This window comes from Lissotriton vulgaris, chromosome 7, assembly GCF_964263255.1.
Source record: "Lissotriton vulgaris chromosome 7, aLisVul1.2, whole genome shotgun sequence".
Taxonomy (NCBI): Eukaryota; Metazoa; Chordata; class Amphibia; order Caudata; family Salamandridae; genus Lissotriton; species Lissotriton vulgaris.
Window position 1 is genome coordinate 1162361459 of NC_141695.1, and position 19466 is coordinate 1162380924.

General features: G+C 44.0%; 1 pseudogene; it reads left to right on the forward strand.

The window, feature by feature from the left end:
* Positions 1–1170: 1170 nt before the first annotated feature.
* Positions 1171–4049, forward strand: LOC147703093 (uncharacterized; annotated as a pseudogene).
* Positions 4050–19466: the final 15417 nt, after the last annotated feature.

The window sequence follows — 19466 nt, forward strand, 5'->3', positions numbered from 1 at the left end:
CTTTCTTCCTCATTCAAACTGGAACAGTGCACGAGACAGGGCTGTCCCCTCTCCCCCTCCCTCTTCTTGGTAGCTATCGAACCCTTCCTCCACCATCTAAGAAATAATGTTCAGATCAAAAGGGTTGACTTTGGAGGGTACGTAGTTAAGATAACGGCCTACGCGGATAATGTCTTTATAGCATCTGAAGAAGTGGAGACCGCAATTCCAGCTCTGATGTCCTCAATAGCAGACTTTGCTGCAGTGTCCGGCTACAAACTGAAAGGACAAAACAGAAGTGAAGCTCCTTGTGATAGAGAGCATCCTGTCACCAAGGCTGCCGGGATTTCCAAGATGGTGTCCAGTGGTCCACTCCAGAAAGGGAGATCGAGCGGTCTAGTCTCTGGAGAGGAAGAGGAGAGGCACGGACAGGAGCTAAAAGGGAGCCGTTAGCTCAGGTGTGGGCCGTCGGGTGATTGGAGGTGCGGAGGAGGCGAAGCTACGATGGGGAGCTGCACGACGGGAGACGGAACACGTGGAGGAGAAGAGGAGATTCCAGTTGTCGAAGACCACGCGGAAGAGAACCGAGGGAGCGACAGAGCTGGTTCACGGGAGGTTTCCCCAACAAACACCGTGCTTGTAACCTGCTGTCCCTCCAAGCAACAGGACACTGCGATACCCATTGCTACGGTCACCGGGGACCGTAGACCCAGACAAGTGACGTGGGGAGAACGGTGGAGGAGGAGGTTGGAGGGCAAAGGACTGTGGGGTTTATGGCACAAATAGAGTTGTACACGCTGCATGCGGAATAACGCATTTGTTTTTTCCTTCCCCTGTTCCTCACTACCCCTACTCTTCCTCCTACTTTAAACTCTACCACTAGTCTCAGTGAATCCCAAGTTATTGGTGACGGGAGCACGTATTACAGCTTTAAGAATGTATACAGTTCGTGACAATAGTGTTCCTCTGTTTGTTTTTTGGGAAACGTCGGTACGGGTTATCCTACGGAAAGAGTGACCGGGAGAGAGAGACCGAAGACTGCGCCCTTCATCCTTTGTTATTTGCTGCCAAGTATTTTGAAACTGTGATACTGTCATTGACTGTCTGATGCTTGCGATAGAGCTCCCTTAAGAAAATTGTGTTGAACGCTTACAGTGGTGTCAGAAGTGGGATACGGTCATTTGATACAAAATGACACAACCAGTGACAGTGCAAGACATGATAACGCAACTGGCAGAAGGTCAGAGACATTTACAATTAGTGTTTGAGCAACAAAATAAGAATGCACAAAAAGAAAGAGCGTCATTTCAAGAGGCCATGAAAGAGCAAGCAATTCTGTTAACAAGTAACCAGAAAATACATGATACGGCTATTCTACGTCTTACAGATGCAATTTCTAAGGCCCGTGTTCACCCTAATATACCAGGCTGTGTGTTACAGAAATTTCAAGAAGGAGAAGATCCCGATTTCTTCTTTACTAATTTTGAAAGAGTTGCTACCACCGCTCATTGGCCTGCAGAAAGATGGGGAGAATATGTAGCACCGTTATTTTCTGGGGAACTGCAGGCGGCATACCAAGCCGCTAACCCAGCTGGAGTAACTCCTTACACAGAGATAAAGAAGGCAATCTTAGAGAGATTAGGTTGTGACCAAGAGTATTATAGGGCACGCTTCCGTAAAGAGAAATGGGTTACAGGTGATAATCCCCGAGCTCTGTTTTACAGGGTCCGAGACTTGGGGAATAGGTGGCTTCAACCTCATACTGCCACAATGGAGGAAGTCACGGAACAAGTTTTTCTGGAACAATATCGGGAGGCTTTACCTGCGAATACTAGAGCCTGGTTAAAACAACACCCTGAGTTAACGTCCCAATCTGCTATTGAACTAGCCTGTGCTTACCATAGGTCTCCAGATTTCAAGGCCCCTACTGGGAGAGCCCCTATTGTGTTCCCTAAAACTGCACCTCGAGCTCCCAATGATAGTGTAGAGAAACGCTCTTTTCCTAACACTAAGCCCGCACCTAAACCCTTCCCAAAAACTAACTCACCTGTTCAGATGGGACCCCAATGCTTTAGATGTGCGGAGTGGAGACATATATCATGCAACTGTCCCCTAAACAATGATGGCTCCGAACCAATGGAAGTGGGTTGGTCCCGAGGGCGAGTCTTGGTCACTGGTTTATGTAGAAAGACATACAAGAAAACCATTAGATTAAATGGGAAACCTATTGAGGCTTTACTAGACACAGGATGACACCATACAGTAGTAGTGCAAGATTTAGTACCCCTGAACTCTCTATGCGAGGGAGAAACTGTTCTGGTTTCCTGTGTTCACGGAGACGTTAAGGAGTATCCTTTAGCAGAAGTCTTACTTGAAATAGACGGCTATCCCCAGTTCCGGAGGGTGGGGGTAGTTCCCAGACTCTCATAAAATATTTTCTTGTGAACAGATCTATCCCGATTTCATGACTTTTTGATGGAAGCATCGGAGCAAGAAGCCAGAGCAGAGTGGCTACAGGAAGCTCCGTTTTCTAGCGAAAACATAGCTCAACCGAGAGACAGAGAACATAAGTCTAAGAATGAGAAAAGAAGGGACAAAGAGAAGTATGCCAGTGCATGCCAGTCTATTGCTTCATGTTTACTTTCTTCCCCAGAGCATGGAGATACTCCTGCACAAAGTTTCCGTGCAGCCCAGAAAGATGACAGCACCCTTACGAATGCCTGGAATCAAGTACAGGAGACTGACTCAGAGAAGGTAGGACCCTATTTTTACATAAAACAGGGATTACTGTATCGAGCAAGTGAAGGAGCGAGTGGAAGGGTAGAACAGTTGTTGGTCCCAGTAGCATTTCAAGAGCAAGCTTTGCAACTAGCACACAATCAGACGGGTGGGGGTCACTACGGACAGGAATTGACACTGAAATATTTATTGGGCCGATTTTACTGGCCGGGAGTGTATAGAGAAACTGCCAGGTTCTGTGCCACATGCCCGAAATGCCAGTTGATAAATCCCTCAAAAGATAAGAAAGTGCCCCTATGTCCCTTACCCATTATTGATGTTCCGTTTCAGCGTGTAGGAATGAACTTGGTAGGTCCGTTAATTCCTTCAGCTAGAGGGCATCAATATATATTAGTACTAGTGGACTACACTACAAGATATCCGGAGGCTATACCTCTGACCAGCATGACTACGCTAACTGTGGCTCAGGCTATGATATCTTTCTTCTCCCGAGTAGGATTACGTTGGAATTGTTGACGGACCAAGGAACTCCTTTTATGGAGAAACTCATAAAGGAAGTATGTTCCCTTTTAGGGGTCCAACAGATTCAAACAGCAGTCTATCACCCCCAGACCGACAGTCTAGTGGAAAGGCATAACAGAACGATTAAGACCATCCTTAAGAAGCTGATAAGCAAGACAGGGAAGGATTGGGACAGGAAGTTACCTTTAGTACTCTTTGCCATTAGAATTAATGAACAGAAATCCACGGGATTCTCACCATTTGAGTTACTATTTGGGAGAAAACCCCGTACCCTGCTGGATATGGCTGCAGAGCAGTGGACTGAGGAAGAGGATGAGGGGAAACTGCTATTAGGATATATGCAGACCCTTAAAGAAACCTTAGCCACTCTATGGGATACCGTACATCAAAACATGGACAAAGCACAGGGCAGACAAAAAGAACAATATGACAGAAAAAGTCAGTTAAGGGAGTTGAGGGTGGGAGACAAGGTGCTGATTTTGCTCCCCTCTTCTGACAAGAAGTTATTGGCTACATGGCAAGGGCCATATACCATTACCCAGAAAGTTACACCAGTCTCCTATAGAGTAGCAGTACCACATACCAGCAAAGTGGGGCAGACATATCACATTAATCCACTAAAGAAATGGGAGGAACAAAACACAGGGCCCCAAGAGACAGAGGTAGTTCAATCCATCAATCATGTAACTATCCACACACCACTAGAGTTACCCCAGGAGATTGGGAGTGGTGAGCAGGAAGAAGGAACGACCATCCATGGGACCCTGATTGTCTTTAGAGCAAAAACAGCAGTTAGGACAGCTACTTGACCAGTACTCGGAACTTAGTTCGGGAAAACCTGGGAGAACATCCTTGGTCACTCATGATATTGTTACACCACCAGGAAGGGTGGTAAATGTGAGACCCTAACGTATACCCGAGGCTAGAAGAGAGGCAGTAGAACAAGAAATAGAAAAGATGCTACAGGCAGGTATAATTGAGCCTACCAAGAGTAACTGGCGCTCTCCCATAGTTTTAGTGCCGAAACCGGATGGCAGTATCCGTTTCTGCATTGACTTTCGCCAAGTAAATGCTCATTCAAAATTTGACAATTATCCCATGCCTCGAGTAGACGAGCTAATAGAGAGACTAGGAGAAGCTAGAGTGATGTCCACCATTGACTTAACCAAAGGATATTGGCAAAAACCTCTGACTGAGGCAGCTCAAGAGAAGACAGCCTTCTCTACACCCTCAGGGTTATACCAGTTCAAGGTGATGCCATTTGGTCTCCATGGAGCACCAGCCACCTTCCAGAGGCTTATGGACATCTTACTTAGGGCTCATCAAAATTATGCAGTTGCTTATTTAGATGACATTGTTGTATATAGTCCTGATTGGAAGACACATCTAGAACACCTCAAGAACTTATTTGAAACTTTGACACAGGCAGGATTGACCATGAACCCAAAGAAGACCACGCTGGGTACTCATCAGATAAACTATTTGGGTTACACCATAAGTGAAGGAACCTTAAAACCCCAAGTCGACAAACTGGAAGCCATCCAAAACATTCCTAGACCTACCACTAGAAAGGAAGTGAGAGCTTTCCTAGGGTTAGTTGGATATTATAGGAGATTTACTCCTCAACTGTCGGACATGGCCAGCCCTCTCACTGACTTATTGAGAGGAAAACCCTCGAGAACCAAAATTGGGTGGGGTTCAACCCAAGAGAGGAGTCTTGAAACCCTAAAAACTGTACTATGTAAGGCCCCAATTCTGACTTGTCCCGACTACAAAAAGACATTTGTTCTGCAAACAGACACCTCAGATAAAGGACTGGGAGCCGTATTATCTCAATCAGATAATCAAGGATTGCTTAAACCAGTGTTGTTTCTAAGCCGCAAACTATTCCCAAGAGAGACACAATATGCCACTATGGAGAAAGAATGTCTGGCCATCAAGTGGGCTATGGAGTCACTACAGTACTATCTGTTGGGAAGGACTTTCTTTTTAGTTACAGATCATACTCCCTTAACCTGGTTAGCCACCAATAAGGAAACTAATGCTAAAGTACTAAGATGGTTCTTAGCCTTACAGCCTTTTTCATTTCAGACTCTACATATGCCAGGAAAGTTCCAAGGGAACGTAGATTATTTATCCAGATTTCCTACATCTGAATGGCCCGATCGTCCATCTCCAGAAGAGAGGCAATGTGATAGAGAGCATCCTATCACCAAGGCTGCCGGGATTTCCAAGATGGTGTCCAGTGGTCCAGTCCAGCAAGGGAGATCGAGCGGTCTAGTCTCTGGAGAGGAAGAGGAGAGGCACGGACAGGAGCTAAAAGGGAGCCGTTGGCTCAGGTGTGGCCCATCGGGTGATTGGAGGTGCGGAGGAGGCGAAGCTATGACGGGGAGCTGCACGACGGGAGACGGAACACGTGGAGGAGAAGATGAGATTCCAGTTGTCGAAGACCACGCGGAAGAGAACCGAGGGAGCAACAGAGCTGGTCCACGGGAGGTTTCCCCAACAAACACCGTGCTCGTATCCGGCTGTCCCTCCAAGCAACAGGACACCGCGATACCCATTGCTACGGTCACCGGGGACCGTAGCCCCAGGCAAGTGATGTGGGGAGAACGGTGGAGGTGGAGGTTGGAGGGCAAAGGACTGTGGGGTTTATGGCACAAATAGAGTTGTACACGCTGCATGAGGAATAACGCATTTGTTTTTCCCTTCCCCTGTTCCTCACTACCCCTACTCTTCCTCCTACTTTAAACTCTACCACTAGTCTCGGTAAATCCCAAGTTATTGGTGACAGGAGCACGTATTAGAGCTTTAAGAATTTATACAGTTCGTGACAATAGTGTTCCTCTGTTTGTTTTTTGGGAAACATCGGTACGGGTTATCCTATGGAAAGAGTGACCGGGAGAGAGAGACCAAAGACCGTGCCCTTCAGCCTTTGTTATTTGCTGCCAAGTATTTTGCAACTGTTTAACTCTTTTGAAGCGTGAATAAAACGCCTAGTGTGATACTTTCATTGACTGTCTGATGCTTGCGATAGAGCTCCCTTAAGAAAAAGATGTCGAACGCTTACACTCCTAAACAATATCGGTGACAAAAGTATTATGGGTAATTCAGGTCTACTTTGGCAGCCTAAATGTATTAAGTACCTCGGTTTGGAATTTGAGAAGGATCTAATCAATACACTTAAAACAAACGGGCTTGCCCTTCATAAAAAGATTTCCTCCCTGTTGGACGGCTGGTCCCCAAAATTCCTATCTTGGCGGGGCAGAGCAGAAACACTGAAAATGATTATAACCCCCCTGGTTAATTATCTTATCTGCATGTTGCCTATGATGTTATCAAACAAATTCTTGAAGGTGTGTAAACTTTTTTATACTTTTTTATGGCAGGGCAAGAAACCAAGGATTTCCTTACGAAAACTTCAGTTACCTAAAGAGAAAGGGGGTGTAGGGCTGCCGAACTTTAGGAACTACCAGACTGCTTACCTATGTAAATAGGGAGCAGTTGGCTCCTCCCTCACTCTGATTACTCTCCTGTTTGGGTGCATATAGAAAGAGTGATCATTAACAATATGCCTCTTTCTGCAATACTGACGACTGATACTTCTGCTTTTCCCCACTCTAGATACATCTTGCTCAACACTAAGAGGGCCCTGCTAGGCCTAGAGAGGAACCACAAAGTCAAGGTCAAAATATACAAATCCAATCGACCCTCCTTATGGCACAACCCGGCCTTAAAAATAAATGGCAAGTTCCTCTACTGGGAGCATTGGTCAAAAAGCGGGATTAATTCAGTCAAAGATCTATACATGGGCTCTTCACCTTTGCCTTTCTCCAATTTACAGTCCCAGTTCGGACTTAAACCTATGGACTTTTACAGATTCCTCCAACTCAAATCAGTAATCTCAACCCGTTCCATCTCTACTTCCGATCGACATTAACCGGTAGGCTTTCCCAACTGATACAAAAGGGTCACACAGTCTCCAAGATATACAAACTCCTCTCCCCTAACTCACAAAAAGCACACAGGAAATGTGAAACATCCTGGGAAATAGAAGAAAACTCCTCCAACATACCATTTGACTGGTAAAAGATAAATCTGACCCCTTTCCTTAGTAAAGTTTTGCCTATACTTTCTCAAACAAAACTAATGATAATAAACAGAACGTATTGGACTCCAGAGAAACTCTTTAAGCTTACACTTCTTGATAGCCCCACTTGCTGGAATTGCAGGCTTCAGGTTGGTGACTTGGCGCACATGTTTTTATTATTGCCCGTTATTACAATCTTACTGGGATAAGATTTATAACTACATTCAAAGGATCTTTTACTATCGCCCACCTAAAGAATTCGCTTATGTTTTACTAGGGGCTATAGATCCTCAGCTTGGGAATGTCGAGGATCGGCATTTAATGGATCTCATGCTCACACTAGGGTGCAAAGTTATTCTAAGTAAGTGGAAGAGTTCCAATGAAGTATCCTTTAAACTGTGGCAAGAGTGGTTGTTTTTTTTTACTAAGAGGAGCGGACAACGAGGCACTCCACACTTCCCGATGGCGTAAATCGCACAGCAAACTATGGGGCTCTCTCGACTCCTTAGAACTTTGGTACGACCCTCAATGAACTTTCGATTAACAATGAGCATATAATGCTTCAGATTAGGACACTTACAGAGTTACCTTTGACATAGATTTGTTCAGCTGTCACTGGCACAATAACTATCAAATGGCAGATTATTTGTGGTCATCTTTTATTTATTTATTGTTCTTATTCTTTCTCCCTTATTGTTCTATAATTTGTTGTACCAGCTGACGCTGTTGTTATCATTCTATATTTAGTACAACATGGGCTTATTCCCAATTCTTAATGTTCCAAAATGATGTGTATTGTTACTTTCATATACTGTTTCTCAGGACGTGAATATGCCTTGATTGTCAGCACTATATACTCTTTTGGTTTTTGTATTGTCTTCCCTTGTATGTATTCAATAAAAATGATTTGAACTAAAAAAAAAACCTGCAGTGAGAAGGCATATCCTGAACAAATCCTGCCTGGGCATTGAACCCTATTTGTATCTTATTCACAACGCCCAAGATAGGTTTCTAATGACGCGTTTTACGTTGGATTCCTTACTTTGTAGCCTTGCGGTGCCAGCAGGTTTTACTAAGACGGTGGAGCAGAAGGGTCCCTGCGGCTGCGATCAATGATCCCCGCAGGACACCCTTCATTTTGTACTGATATGCCCATATTATATGCACCCTAGAAGGCATTTTTTTTAAAGAATTTAAAAAAAAGCAGGGTTTAGACAGACTAAAGTGGCTTTATTGTAGGGTCAGACTGATTTGCATATGGCCATGTCTGAACTGGGGTCTTGTGGATTGCAAAAAAACAATGGATTTAGGCCCAGATCTCTGTACTGGGGTGAATGTATGACATTGTTCTGCATTCTGTCCATCAACTGTGGTTTTTGCATTTGTCACCCCGAGTGGGATGGGTATGCTCAGACGTGAGTCCCATGTTCTCCACAGCACTGGATTCAAGCAAGCCGGGATGAAGACGGCTGGAATGCCAGAAACCGGTCCTCGGAAGCTTGTTTCCGGTCCAGGGAAGACATGGCTTAGCAGTTCGGGCTGGACTGTTCCCATGAGGCACAGGGTCAGACTGATTTGCATATGGCCATGTCTGAAATGGGGTGGTGTGGAGTGCAAAAAACGATGGATTTAGGCCCAGATCTCTGTACTGGGGTGAATGTATGACATTGTTCTGCATTCTGTCCATCAACTGTGGTTTTTGCATTTGTCCCCCTGAGTGGGATGGGTATGCTCAGACGTGAGTCCCATGCTCTCCACACCACTGGATTCAAGCAAGCCGGGCTGAAGACGGCTGGGATGCCAGAACCGGTCCTCAGAAGCGTGTTTCCGGTCCTGGGAAGGCATGGCCTGGCAGTTCGGGCTGGACTGTTCCCATGAGGCACAGGGTCAGACTGATTTGCATATGGCCATGTCTGAACTGGGGTGGTGTGGAGTGCAAAAAAACGATGGATTTAGGCCCAGATCTCTGTACTAGGGTGAATGTATGACATTGTTCTGCATTCTGTCCATCAACTCTCTGAGATTTTAACCTTGTACTGTACTGTAAACTTTTTAAGAGTGGCAATGAGTCTCAGGAATACCAGAGGGAATGTGTAAATTGTACAGTCATGAATTGTTTTTAAGTTTGTATTATACTGTAAACTTTTTAGGAGTTGCAATGCGGCGGAGAAACACTGGAGGGAATATGTAAAAATTTATTTATATGAACTGTTTTTAAGCTGTGCTTTTATGGTGTTGTTTTCCTTGATGCCGAATAAAGTATATATTTGATTTGACTCATATCCTTTTCATTTAATTCCTCATAACCACTGTACTGTTTAAATACTAATAGTAGCCTTTCATAAAATGAGTGAACTGACTCCTTAGCCTCTTGTATTGTTCTGTCTATTTTTACCCAGTCTGTCTCTTTCGGTGGTATTTTATTTTTCAAAAATACAATGACTTGTCATATTTCCGCATCACTTCATGTCCAGGAGCACCTGTCACCTTATCTCTTTATTCTTGCTTTGGCCAATCCACTTATTTTACATTCTGACCATAAATCTGCTGGTACTACTATGTCAAATAGCCTATCTAAATCTTCCCATAGAATTTTTGAGACTTTTACAAATCGATCTGCTTGTCTATACCATTCCACTGGTTTCTCTCTCAATCAGGGAAAATCATTTGTAAACCATAAGATATCCTGTCTGCTCCAAGGTACATGTACATATCCTCCTCCAGGTAGTTCCCTCATTGGAAACTCTTTTACTACTTCTTTCCCTTCAATTACTAGAAATGCCAATGTAGACTTATCATTGCTTTCCTCTTTTTTCTTGGACCATATAATTTTCCATTTGTCTATATCTCCCCATTTTCTCAGTAGCACAATTAACTCTTTTATTTGAGTAATTCTCCCCCCTGTCATTTTTATATTATCTATATCTTTGTCAGTAAAATCCACCCTATACAGTTTCTGAAAGCTTTTGTATTTAGTAGAATATACATCCATTTCAATTGCTACGTTTTCAAATCTTTCATGCATACTTTTTGTTTTCCATGTAATACTTTTACACATAAAAGTGACTTCATCATCCTGGTAATTTTTCAGTTTATCTGTACCAATTGTTCCAATTATTAATTCTTCCATATCAACCTTTAATCTTGCAACGTCTAACAATTTTGGGTTAGTCTCTTTTAGTTTTAAGGTTTTTATCCAATCACTTGACTCTTGCTCAGTTGGCCCTATTGGAGTTTGGGTTAAGTCAATCCTTTCTACACTTTTCTCAGGGGTTACAGAATGTGATTCTGCTCCTGTTGGGAATTTATACGGAAGACTCTGATTAAATATCAAATCTGGTGGTGTAATTTGGTTAGTGCATGCAATCGCTGATAAATCTGGATAAACCTTTTCTCTTGCTTTCTGCAAACTTTGATTTAAAGGAATAGTCAAAGATGGCTCTTTTATTTTCTGATTTTCAAATACTGGAATCACTGGACCTATTGTTACCGGAACAGTTACAGCCTCTATATTTTTAGTAAGCTCCTGTATCTTTTCTGCCAATTCATTTGTTGAACGTATATACTCACCAGTACTCTGTTGTGCTTCAACTTGTTGTTCTACTCTATTTTCATTATTCTCCATTTCATTTCCCTGTTTAGGTGTCCCTGTATATCTTGTTCCTGCTGTTTGAACATTTGGTTTATATCTCATTTCTACTCTTTCTGAAAGGTCTCTAAAATGTGAAAATCGTTTTGGGGTTTCTGACAACCTATCCTATAACTGTGGTGCACTTGGAGTTGTACTTATAGTTTTTGCTCGATAAGGCGGTAGTCTTCTATTTAGGATTTCCTCCAATACTGCATCCTCAGATCCACAATCCTCATAACCTCTTTTTCCCACCTCTATATATTATTTCTCTTCTCTGTACATTTTGCCCTCTTTCTTCGTCTACCAATCTAACCGGATAAATTCCATCACACATGTTTGCATTTCTCCATCTCTGCATTCTTGTCTCATGTGTCCCTTTCCAGAATCTACGACCTCTATTCTATTGGTCCTAAATAGTCTCCAAACCTGTCATATTGTTCAACAGCGCAAGACTAAAAGATCCTTCTTCAGGAAAAGCTAATGCACCATCATTTTAAGTATACCTCGCACAATTCTCTAAACATATACATGTATGGTAGCCATATTTTGTCATCATATATGATGCTGGCGTTTTCGACAGAGTAATTACTTTCCCCTTTCTAGTTTCAATAGCTTTATCCTTTTTGAAAGCATTTTTCAGTTTTTGAAACTATGAAGGTTTCTCTTTCTCCATTCCGTAATAGAATTAAATTTTTCTGAATATTTCCTGTTTTTCAAAAGATTGCGCACTCTTCCGTATACTGCTTCGTAACACCAGCCTATCGCAGCGGGGTTCACACTATCGTACCAATTAGAACAAGATACGTTTCACTAGCGTTTAACCAATTACTTTGCTGCTTTCGCTGATGCACCAATCAGCTCTTACTCTATCTTGGTCACGAGGACCAATACCTGCACGACACTTTTGACGTCAGCCCTGCTCCGGCTTCTGCAGCTTCGACTGACCCCTCCTTTACAAAAAATATTGAGAAGCCGTATTTACACTTTTATACAACTGAATCGGTTAGTAACCACATAAACTCCATTGATCTGTTTCACTAAAAACAAAAGGATAGTTTATTCAATAACACAAAAATTCTGTTTTTCTGGTAGACAGTGCTTACCACTTCTCTACCACAGAATTTTATTTTCTGCCAATAAGATAGCACTTCCCTCTACCTTACCCTTCTTCCAAGCTTGGGTTAAACGTTATTACTCTCTCCGGGTAGAGTTTTAGCCAGAATACGCAATGATCCCTGTTCTCAGACCCAAGATTTCACAGGTTGCCCTCGCTATACATTCACCACTTTTACACGTAAGGTCCCTAAACTTGTGATGTACGACGACACCACCATGATATACGACGATACCACTAGCTTTTGAAACAGACTATGCGATGTATGACTTCACTTGCCACACTTGCTCTGCCTGCAGACAGAGTAACCAGCTTCCCACACTATCCGGAAGCCTCTTTTAGACTACACATAACGCAATACGAACTCAACAGATGTTAGTCCGAAAATTCTGTACATCATAATCCTATATATTCTACTCTACACATCATATATCCTAGTCAACCTATAGCAACCAATGCTCTGCTGCCAAGTATTACTGGTGCAGCGCAGCTCCACATATTCTTCATAAATCACCACAAATAAACCCACGGAACCTCTTACAGCAATTTACACATTTGGGCCCATCACTCTAATCATTCATACACACATTTAATCCTTTCCGAGGATTCAGTATGGGTTCAATAAGGGAGTTGTGGTGCTATAGTGGAATGCCTAAACTATAGTTTATACATTGTTTACAAATGCAGGTTAATTTATAAGAACCATGGCTTTTATTTCAAATAAGGAAAACAAATATCATCCCACTATTTAAATTCGGATCTGCTAGTAAAAGTTGACTGTAGGAAGTATCAAACCAGTTTAATTCTTCATTTATTTAATTTGTATTTTTCTCAAAATTTCAAGTTTTCTAGCATGATCTCTATGTTTTAATAAGGCTAAAAGGAAAAACTCAATTTGCAAAAAAACCCTGACAGGAAATATTACATTTTCAATAACATTCATTTATTAACAAATGACAGCGAAAGGAAATAAGGAACGAAAATATTACCTAAATGGAGAGACGAAGACATCAGTACAGAATGCAATAATCCCAAATGGAAACCTCTCTGCCTCTCTCTCCCTCTCTGGATGTAACACCCATTCAAAAGTTAAAGTCAAAAAGAGAAATTTTCTAAGTCGCTGGGCCTCAAAGCAAAAATTGCGCAGACCGACAGCATCTCGGGGTGCAAAAATCAGATTGAAAGCGAGCTCTCCTCAATGTCCGAAACATCCTTTTTTTATACCCTTTTTCACTAACTTATCTATCTAAATTCGTAACTCTTAAGTTCTGTAATGTCTGTGATTGGGCAATTTGGAGTCAGATGAGCATAACCTCATCATTCTTTATCTTATCTTATCTTAACCAGAATTTATACAGCGCACGTACACCCGAAGGTTTCATGGCGCTAACCGGCAGGTCTAGAAACTAAGCTCAAGAAGGAAAAGGAGAATTACGCCAGCGTCTGCACAAAAAGCCATGTTTTAAGTTGCCGCCTAAACTGGAGAAGGGTAGTGGCAGAACGGATCTCCAAGGTGAGGGCGTTACACAGCTTGGTGGCAAGCGTGGCGAACCTACGTCCTCCCTTACGTTGAAACTTAAAGCGGGGGACAATCAAAAGGTTTTGAGAAGCAGACCGAAGATTGCGTGAAGGGTTGTATTTAGGCAAAAGTTCCTGAATGAACCTGGGACTGCGAACATAAAGGGCTTTGAACGTCATGCAGGCAACTTTAAAGAGGGTGCGCTGTATAACAGGGAGCCAATGGAGTAGCTTAAGCAGCGGTCTAGCAGATTGCCAGCGAGGGAGATGGTAGATGAGTCTAGCTGCTTGATTTTGAGCTAACTGCAGACGCTTGCTAAGGGCAACTGGGAGACCTAGGTAAATGGCGTTGGCATAGTCTAAATGCGACAACACCAGGGTCATTACAACCTGGGTCAGGGCGGATTGGGTGAGCAATCGGCTGATCTTCTTTATTTTCCGGAGCTGGAAAAAGCACGATGACACCACAGCATTAACTTGAGGCCTCAATGAAAGCTCATCATCGAGAAGTACCCCTAGGCTTTTCACCGATTTGGATGGATTAAGAGGTGGGCCGAGTTTGGGAGGCCAATAATGTGGTCCCCAGTAAAGCTTACTTTTGCTGATAAGAACCAATTCTGTCTTTTCAGGATTCAACTTGAGATGGTTACTGTCCATCCATTGACCTATAAATAGCATGGTGGTCTGAAATTGAAGGACAGATTCTGGGGAGTCGTCAATGGTAAAAGGTGAGTTGCAGATTGTCTGCATAATTAAAGGTAACTTTAAAGGATTTTAATGAGTTTAACAGAGGAAACATATAAATATTGAACAAAATCGGAGATAAGGAAGAACCCTGAGGAACCCCACAGGTATTGATCAATTTAGGCGAGGAGAAGGGAGGAAGACCTACTGTTTGGGAGCGGGCACTAAGATAGGACCTAACCCAATCCTGGGCGAGGCCACGTATGCCGGCTAGTTTGACACGGTCGAGAAGGATGTCATGGTCGACCGTGTAAAACGCAGCCGACAAATCAAGCAAAACCAGGGCCTGGGGGGTGCCTAGGTCTGTATTATGGCGTAGTGAGTCCAGGACTGCTGTAATAACCGCTTCGGTAGAATGGGCTGGACGTAATCCCGCTTGAGCAGGGTCCAGAAAATCCGACTGCTCGATGAAATTAGAGAGATGAGTGGTAACGTGAGCTTCCAAAACTTTGGCCAAATAAGGTAACAAAGAGATAGGCCTATAATTCGATAATATAGTAGGATCCAGGCCTGGCTTCTTTTGTAAAGGTACCACTACAGCCTCTTTAAAGGAACTTGGTACCATGCCCAAAGCTAGAGAGCTGTTAAGAAGACTCAATATAGGCAGGGGGAAGGCAGTAATCACCTTTTTTAAGATCTGAGGTGGGCAACAGTCATGAGGGGAGCCTGACTTGACCCTAGCCGTCAGGGCGAGCAATCTCGGGGCATCCAGAGAGGGGAAGAGGTCAAAGGAAGATTCATGTTATGTTATGTTAATAACTTTTATTCGGCGCACAGCTGCCCCAGCGAAGGGGCGTCCTGGCGCCTGATCGAGTACCACAACACAACAGATCAATGCTGGAAAGAGAGGGAATCAGTCAGCGGAGGCAAACAGGTGGGTTTTTATAGCGCGTCTGAAGAGAGTCAGGCTATTTAGGGCACGAATATGGACAGGGAGGGAGTTCCATAATCCAGCCGCTAAAACACGAAAGGAGCGACCTCCCATCCTACTCAGTCTGAACCTAGACTTAATCGCCAGATGAAGAGATTCCGACCTGAGAGACCGCGTGGGGACATAGGGAGAGACAAGGCCCGCAAGGGCAGGAGGAGAGGAGAGTTTCAGGATCTTAAATGTCAGACAGAGAGCCTTGAATTTGATTCTCTGTCTGACCGGCAGCCAATGAAGGGAGGTCAGGACTGCAGAGACAGAACAACGTCTCGGGAGGCCAACAATGGCCCGCGCAGCGGCATTCTGCACCCTCTGCAGCCTAGTGGCCTCAGCCTGATTTACTCCAAGCAGCAATGCACTCCCGTAGTCCAGCCGAGAAAGGATGGAGGCCTGGACCACCAGTTGCCGAGTAGGAGGGTCGAAGAATTTGAGGACTGGTCTCAGTCCTCGCAGAATACCATAGCAGGAAGCTGCAATCTTCTTTGTGTGGCTGGTAAAAGAGAGGTTAGGATCCAGCCAGACCCCCAAGTTCTTAACTTCGGCCGCTGGGATGGGGGACACCCCCAACTCAGGAGGCCACCACTGATCTCCCCAAAGTTCCGCCTGCTTCCCTAGAATCAGGACCTCGGTTTTCTTGGCATTTAGCTGTAAGCAATTACTACGCATCCAGCTATGAGTCCTGCACGGAATCTGGGCGCAGTCACCTCAGGGTCCCCACTGAGTGTCACCGCCAGCTGCGTGTCGTCGGCATACGATGTCATGGTTAAGCCACATTGTCTGACTACAGCAGCCAGCGGTTTCACATATAGGTTGAACAAAGTGGGGCTCAACGCAGAGCCCTGAGGGACTCCCAGTCCCAAAGGATGGAAAGAGGACTGACCATGTGGAATGGCCACTTTGAAAAACCGGTCCGAGAGGAAAGAGCGGAACCATTGAAGAGCCTTCCCCTCAATACCCACTTCCTCCAGGCGCCGCATCAAAATGTCATGAGACACCGTGTCAAACGCGGCGCTCAGGTCTAACAAGAGGAGCGCCGCTGTCTGCCCCGCATCCAGCACTGAACGCAAGTGCTCGGTCATAAAGAGCAGAGCAGTTTCAGTGCTGTGTTGTGCGCGAAAACCATTCTGGCTCTCGTCAAGAATGTTATTACGAGAGAGGTGGGCAGACAAGATGGAGTTCACGTGTGCCTCAGTGACCTTGGCGGTCCAGGGAGGAGGGGGAGGTGGCATCATGGGGAATGGGAAGGTTAGCTGGGATACTGGACTTAATGAGCCAAATCTTTTCTTGAAAATATTTATTTAAGGTATTACAGAATTCTTGTGTAGCTTTAGGTTTGGGCTGGGTTCTTGGCGGATTGGTGAACTTATCTACAATAGAGAGAATGTCCTTCGACTTATTGAGAGAATTTTCAATAACGTTGGAGAAGAATTCTGCTTTAGCTGAGAGAATGGCCTTCATATAGGCAGAGCGAGCAGCCAAATATTGGGTCTTCCCAGAGGGATCGTAGTTCCTTCTCCACTCGCGTTCCTTCTGGCGGACAATAGGTTTCTTAGCCCTGAGGTCTGGGGGAAACCATTTATGAGCGTCAGATTGACGCAACGTTTTTGACGTTTTTGGAGGGGCGTGTATATTGCTGGTTTTAACAAGCCAGTCGGAGATGTCAGCTGCAGATTGATCAAGGTCGTCTTTATTGACAGGGACTGAATTCTGCAGACTGTCAAGAAAAGCTGGAGTGTCCAAAGAGCCCCACTTCCTAATCATGCCTTTTTTAATATCTGTGTTGATAAAAGGCTTAGAGATGGGAATATAAAATTGAATCAAAAAATGGTCAGACCATATACACGGCGAAATCGTGGGCGATAAGACGCTAAGGTTGGAACTCCAGATCTGATCCAGCGTGTGCCCTTTGATGTGAGTGGTAGCGTCAATATGGCGGCTGAAGTTAAGCCCTGTGAGGAGATCCCCAAGTCCGCTTGCTGCCGGGTCTCAAAACTTATTATCCAACCAGTAATTGAAATCGCCAACCATCAAGATCCTAGTGTAATCGGTGACCAACATAGCCAACTGGTCACACAAAGAGAATGGAAAAGAGGGCATACTTTGGGGGGTCTGTACATCAGTACACATATAAAAGTACCTGGCCCAGAGTCAAACCTTATCACCATATTGTCGGCTGCTGGGAGGTCAAGTGACATCAATTTGGTGAATGCTAAGTGTTTGTCGATGATGGCAGCCACTCCCCCGCCCATTTTACCTGGGACGCGGTCTACCTGTAAAATATAATAGTTCTCAGGAAGTGCTGCTAAGATGTCTGGTGAAGAGTCCGCAATAAGCCACGCCTCTGTAAGAAAAAGAATATCAGGTTTTTGATCAGCCAGGAAGAGAAAAATATCCAGTTGATGATTTACTAACGATCTCGTGTTGAGATAGCAGATATGTAATTGTTGAGTATCATCTTTAATTTGGCTGGGTGGAGAATGCCTATAAGGCATAGGAGGAGGGGATTGGTGAATGCTTAATTGAGTAAGATGTCTGATCATAGAAGGACTGAGGGATCCAGCAGTGCTACGAATATTCAACAGGTCCTTCGAGGGGTAAATCAAGGAGGAGGTTAGGGGAGTGGACAGGCTTGCCTTTGGCGAGCCTTCGGCGCGTCCGCTGCGCAGCCGGGAGGGGATGCACATTTATGTTGTGCTAAGGGTCGTGCGCGAGGGAGCTGCAATGCCAACCCTGGGCTATCCCCAAGATGACGGACCCCCTGTCAGTCCCGGACCCAGCACCTAGTCTGCTGTTCTGGATAAACAGGCAAAGACAGAGCGGCGAAAAAGGTAAAATGCAATCTTTAAAAGCAGTAGCAAATTAAAAGAACAATAGTAATTTTTAATATAACATGCGTTGTTCCCGGCTTTCCGCCTCAGGAGTTAGGTAGCAGACTGTTGGTTATGCGCACAAAGTAAAGAGCGCGACTTATAAACTGTGCTGGGAATGAAATCAGCTGTGCTAAGGGTCGTGCGTGAGGGAGCTGCAACGCCAACCCTGGGCTATCCCCAAGATGGCAGACCCCCTGTCAGTCCCGGAGACAGCACCTAGTCGGCTGTTCGGGATAAACAGGCAAAAACAGAGCGGCGAAAAAGGTAAAAGCCAAAGTGCAAAATGCAATCTTTAAAAGCAGTAGCAAATTAAAAGAACAATAGTAATTTTTAAAATAACATGCGTTGCTCCCGGCTTTCCGCCTCAGGAGTTAGGTAGCATTTCCTGCAAGTCATCATCTCCTTGCTGTAACTGGGGTTTCTTTGTGTAAAGTATGACTTCCTTCGAAGTGTCCTTTAAATTGTTCGTTGTCTCTTCTTTCCCACGGGTAGGACTTTCGCCTTGCTGTCATCTTTAGCTTAGAACCACATAAAATGGTCACGCTGTACTTGACCCACACTGTTCAGTCACAGGCAGCTTGCTTCTCCGACTCTGGCGAATGCGTACTTCTGTCACCATCTCGGATTTTCAGACAGACTCCATTTTCTTTTATTTTGTGTACCCATTTAGGCCTCAATTTAGGAACTATCACGAAAACAAACACAAATAGATGTTTACCCCCCACTCCTACTAATGATAACCCAGTTAGTATTTACCTAGCTTTAAGCAACAATTATGCATAATTTGACTTACCAATCTTCATGTTTTATGCCCCAAGTAAACAAACGAAAGCACATTCATGCTATTTCCTTTTAGTTTATAACATATGCGTACATTTTTTTACACAATACTCAACAAATTAATAATTATTTGCTTATGCAATACATGCAAATTAGTATCCCACGTGTATTGGTGTATACAGTTTACTCTAGGTTGATTAATTTACAAAACCACACATGTTAGTACTTGTCAGTGTTATGGAGTATTAACTTCACAAGGGGTATACAAAATTTTGTTTTCCACCTTGCTCTATCACTGCGGGGGTGTTAAGTGTTCATTCACTTGATTCTAAGGTTTCTTTATGGGTCCAGCTACTGAACTGCTATGGGTAGGTGGTATTACGATTGGACTTGTATTTCTAGAATCATAAGGAGTGAATGGGTTGGAATTAATGAATTTGAATACTTTTGTTACAGGTAACCGTATACAGTGCATGCTGAAGCCTATACACAATATCTTCAGCTGTAGTTTTACCCAGGTACATACATGCTGTCTTTTAGAGAGAATTATA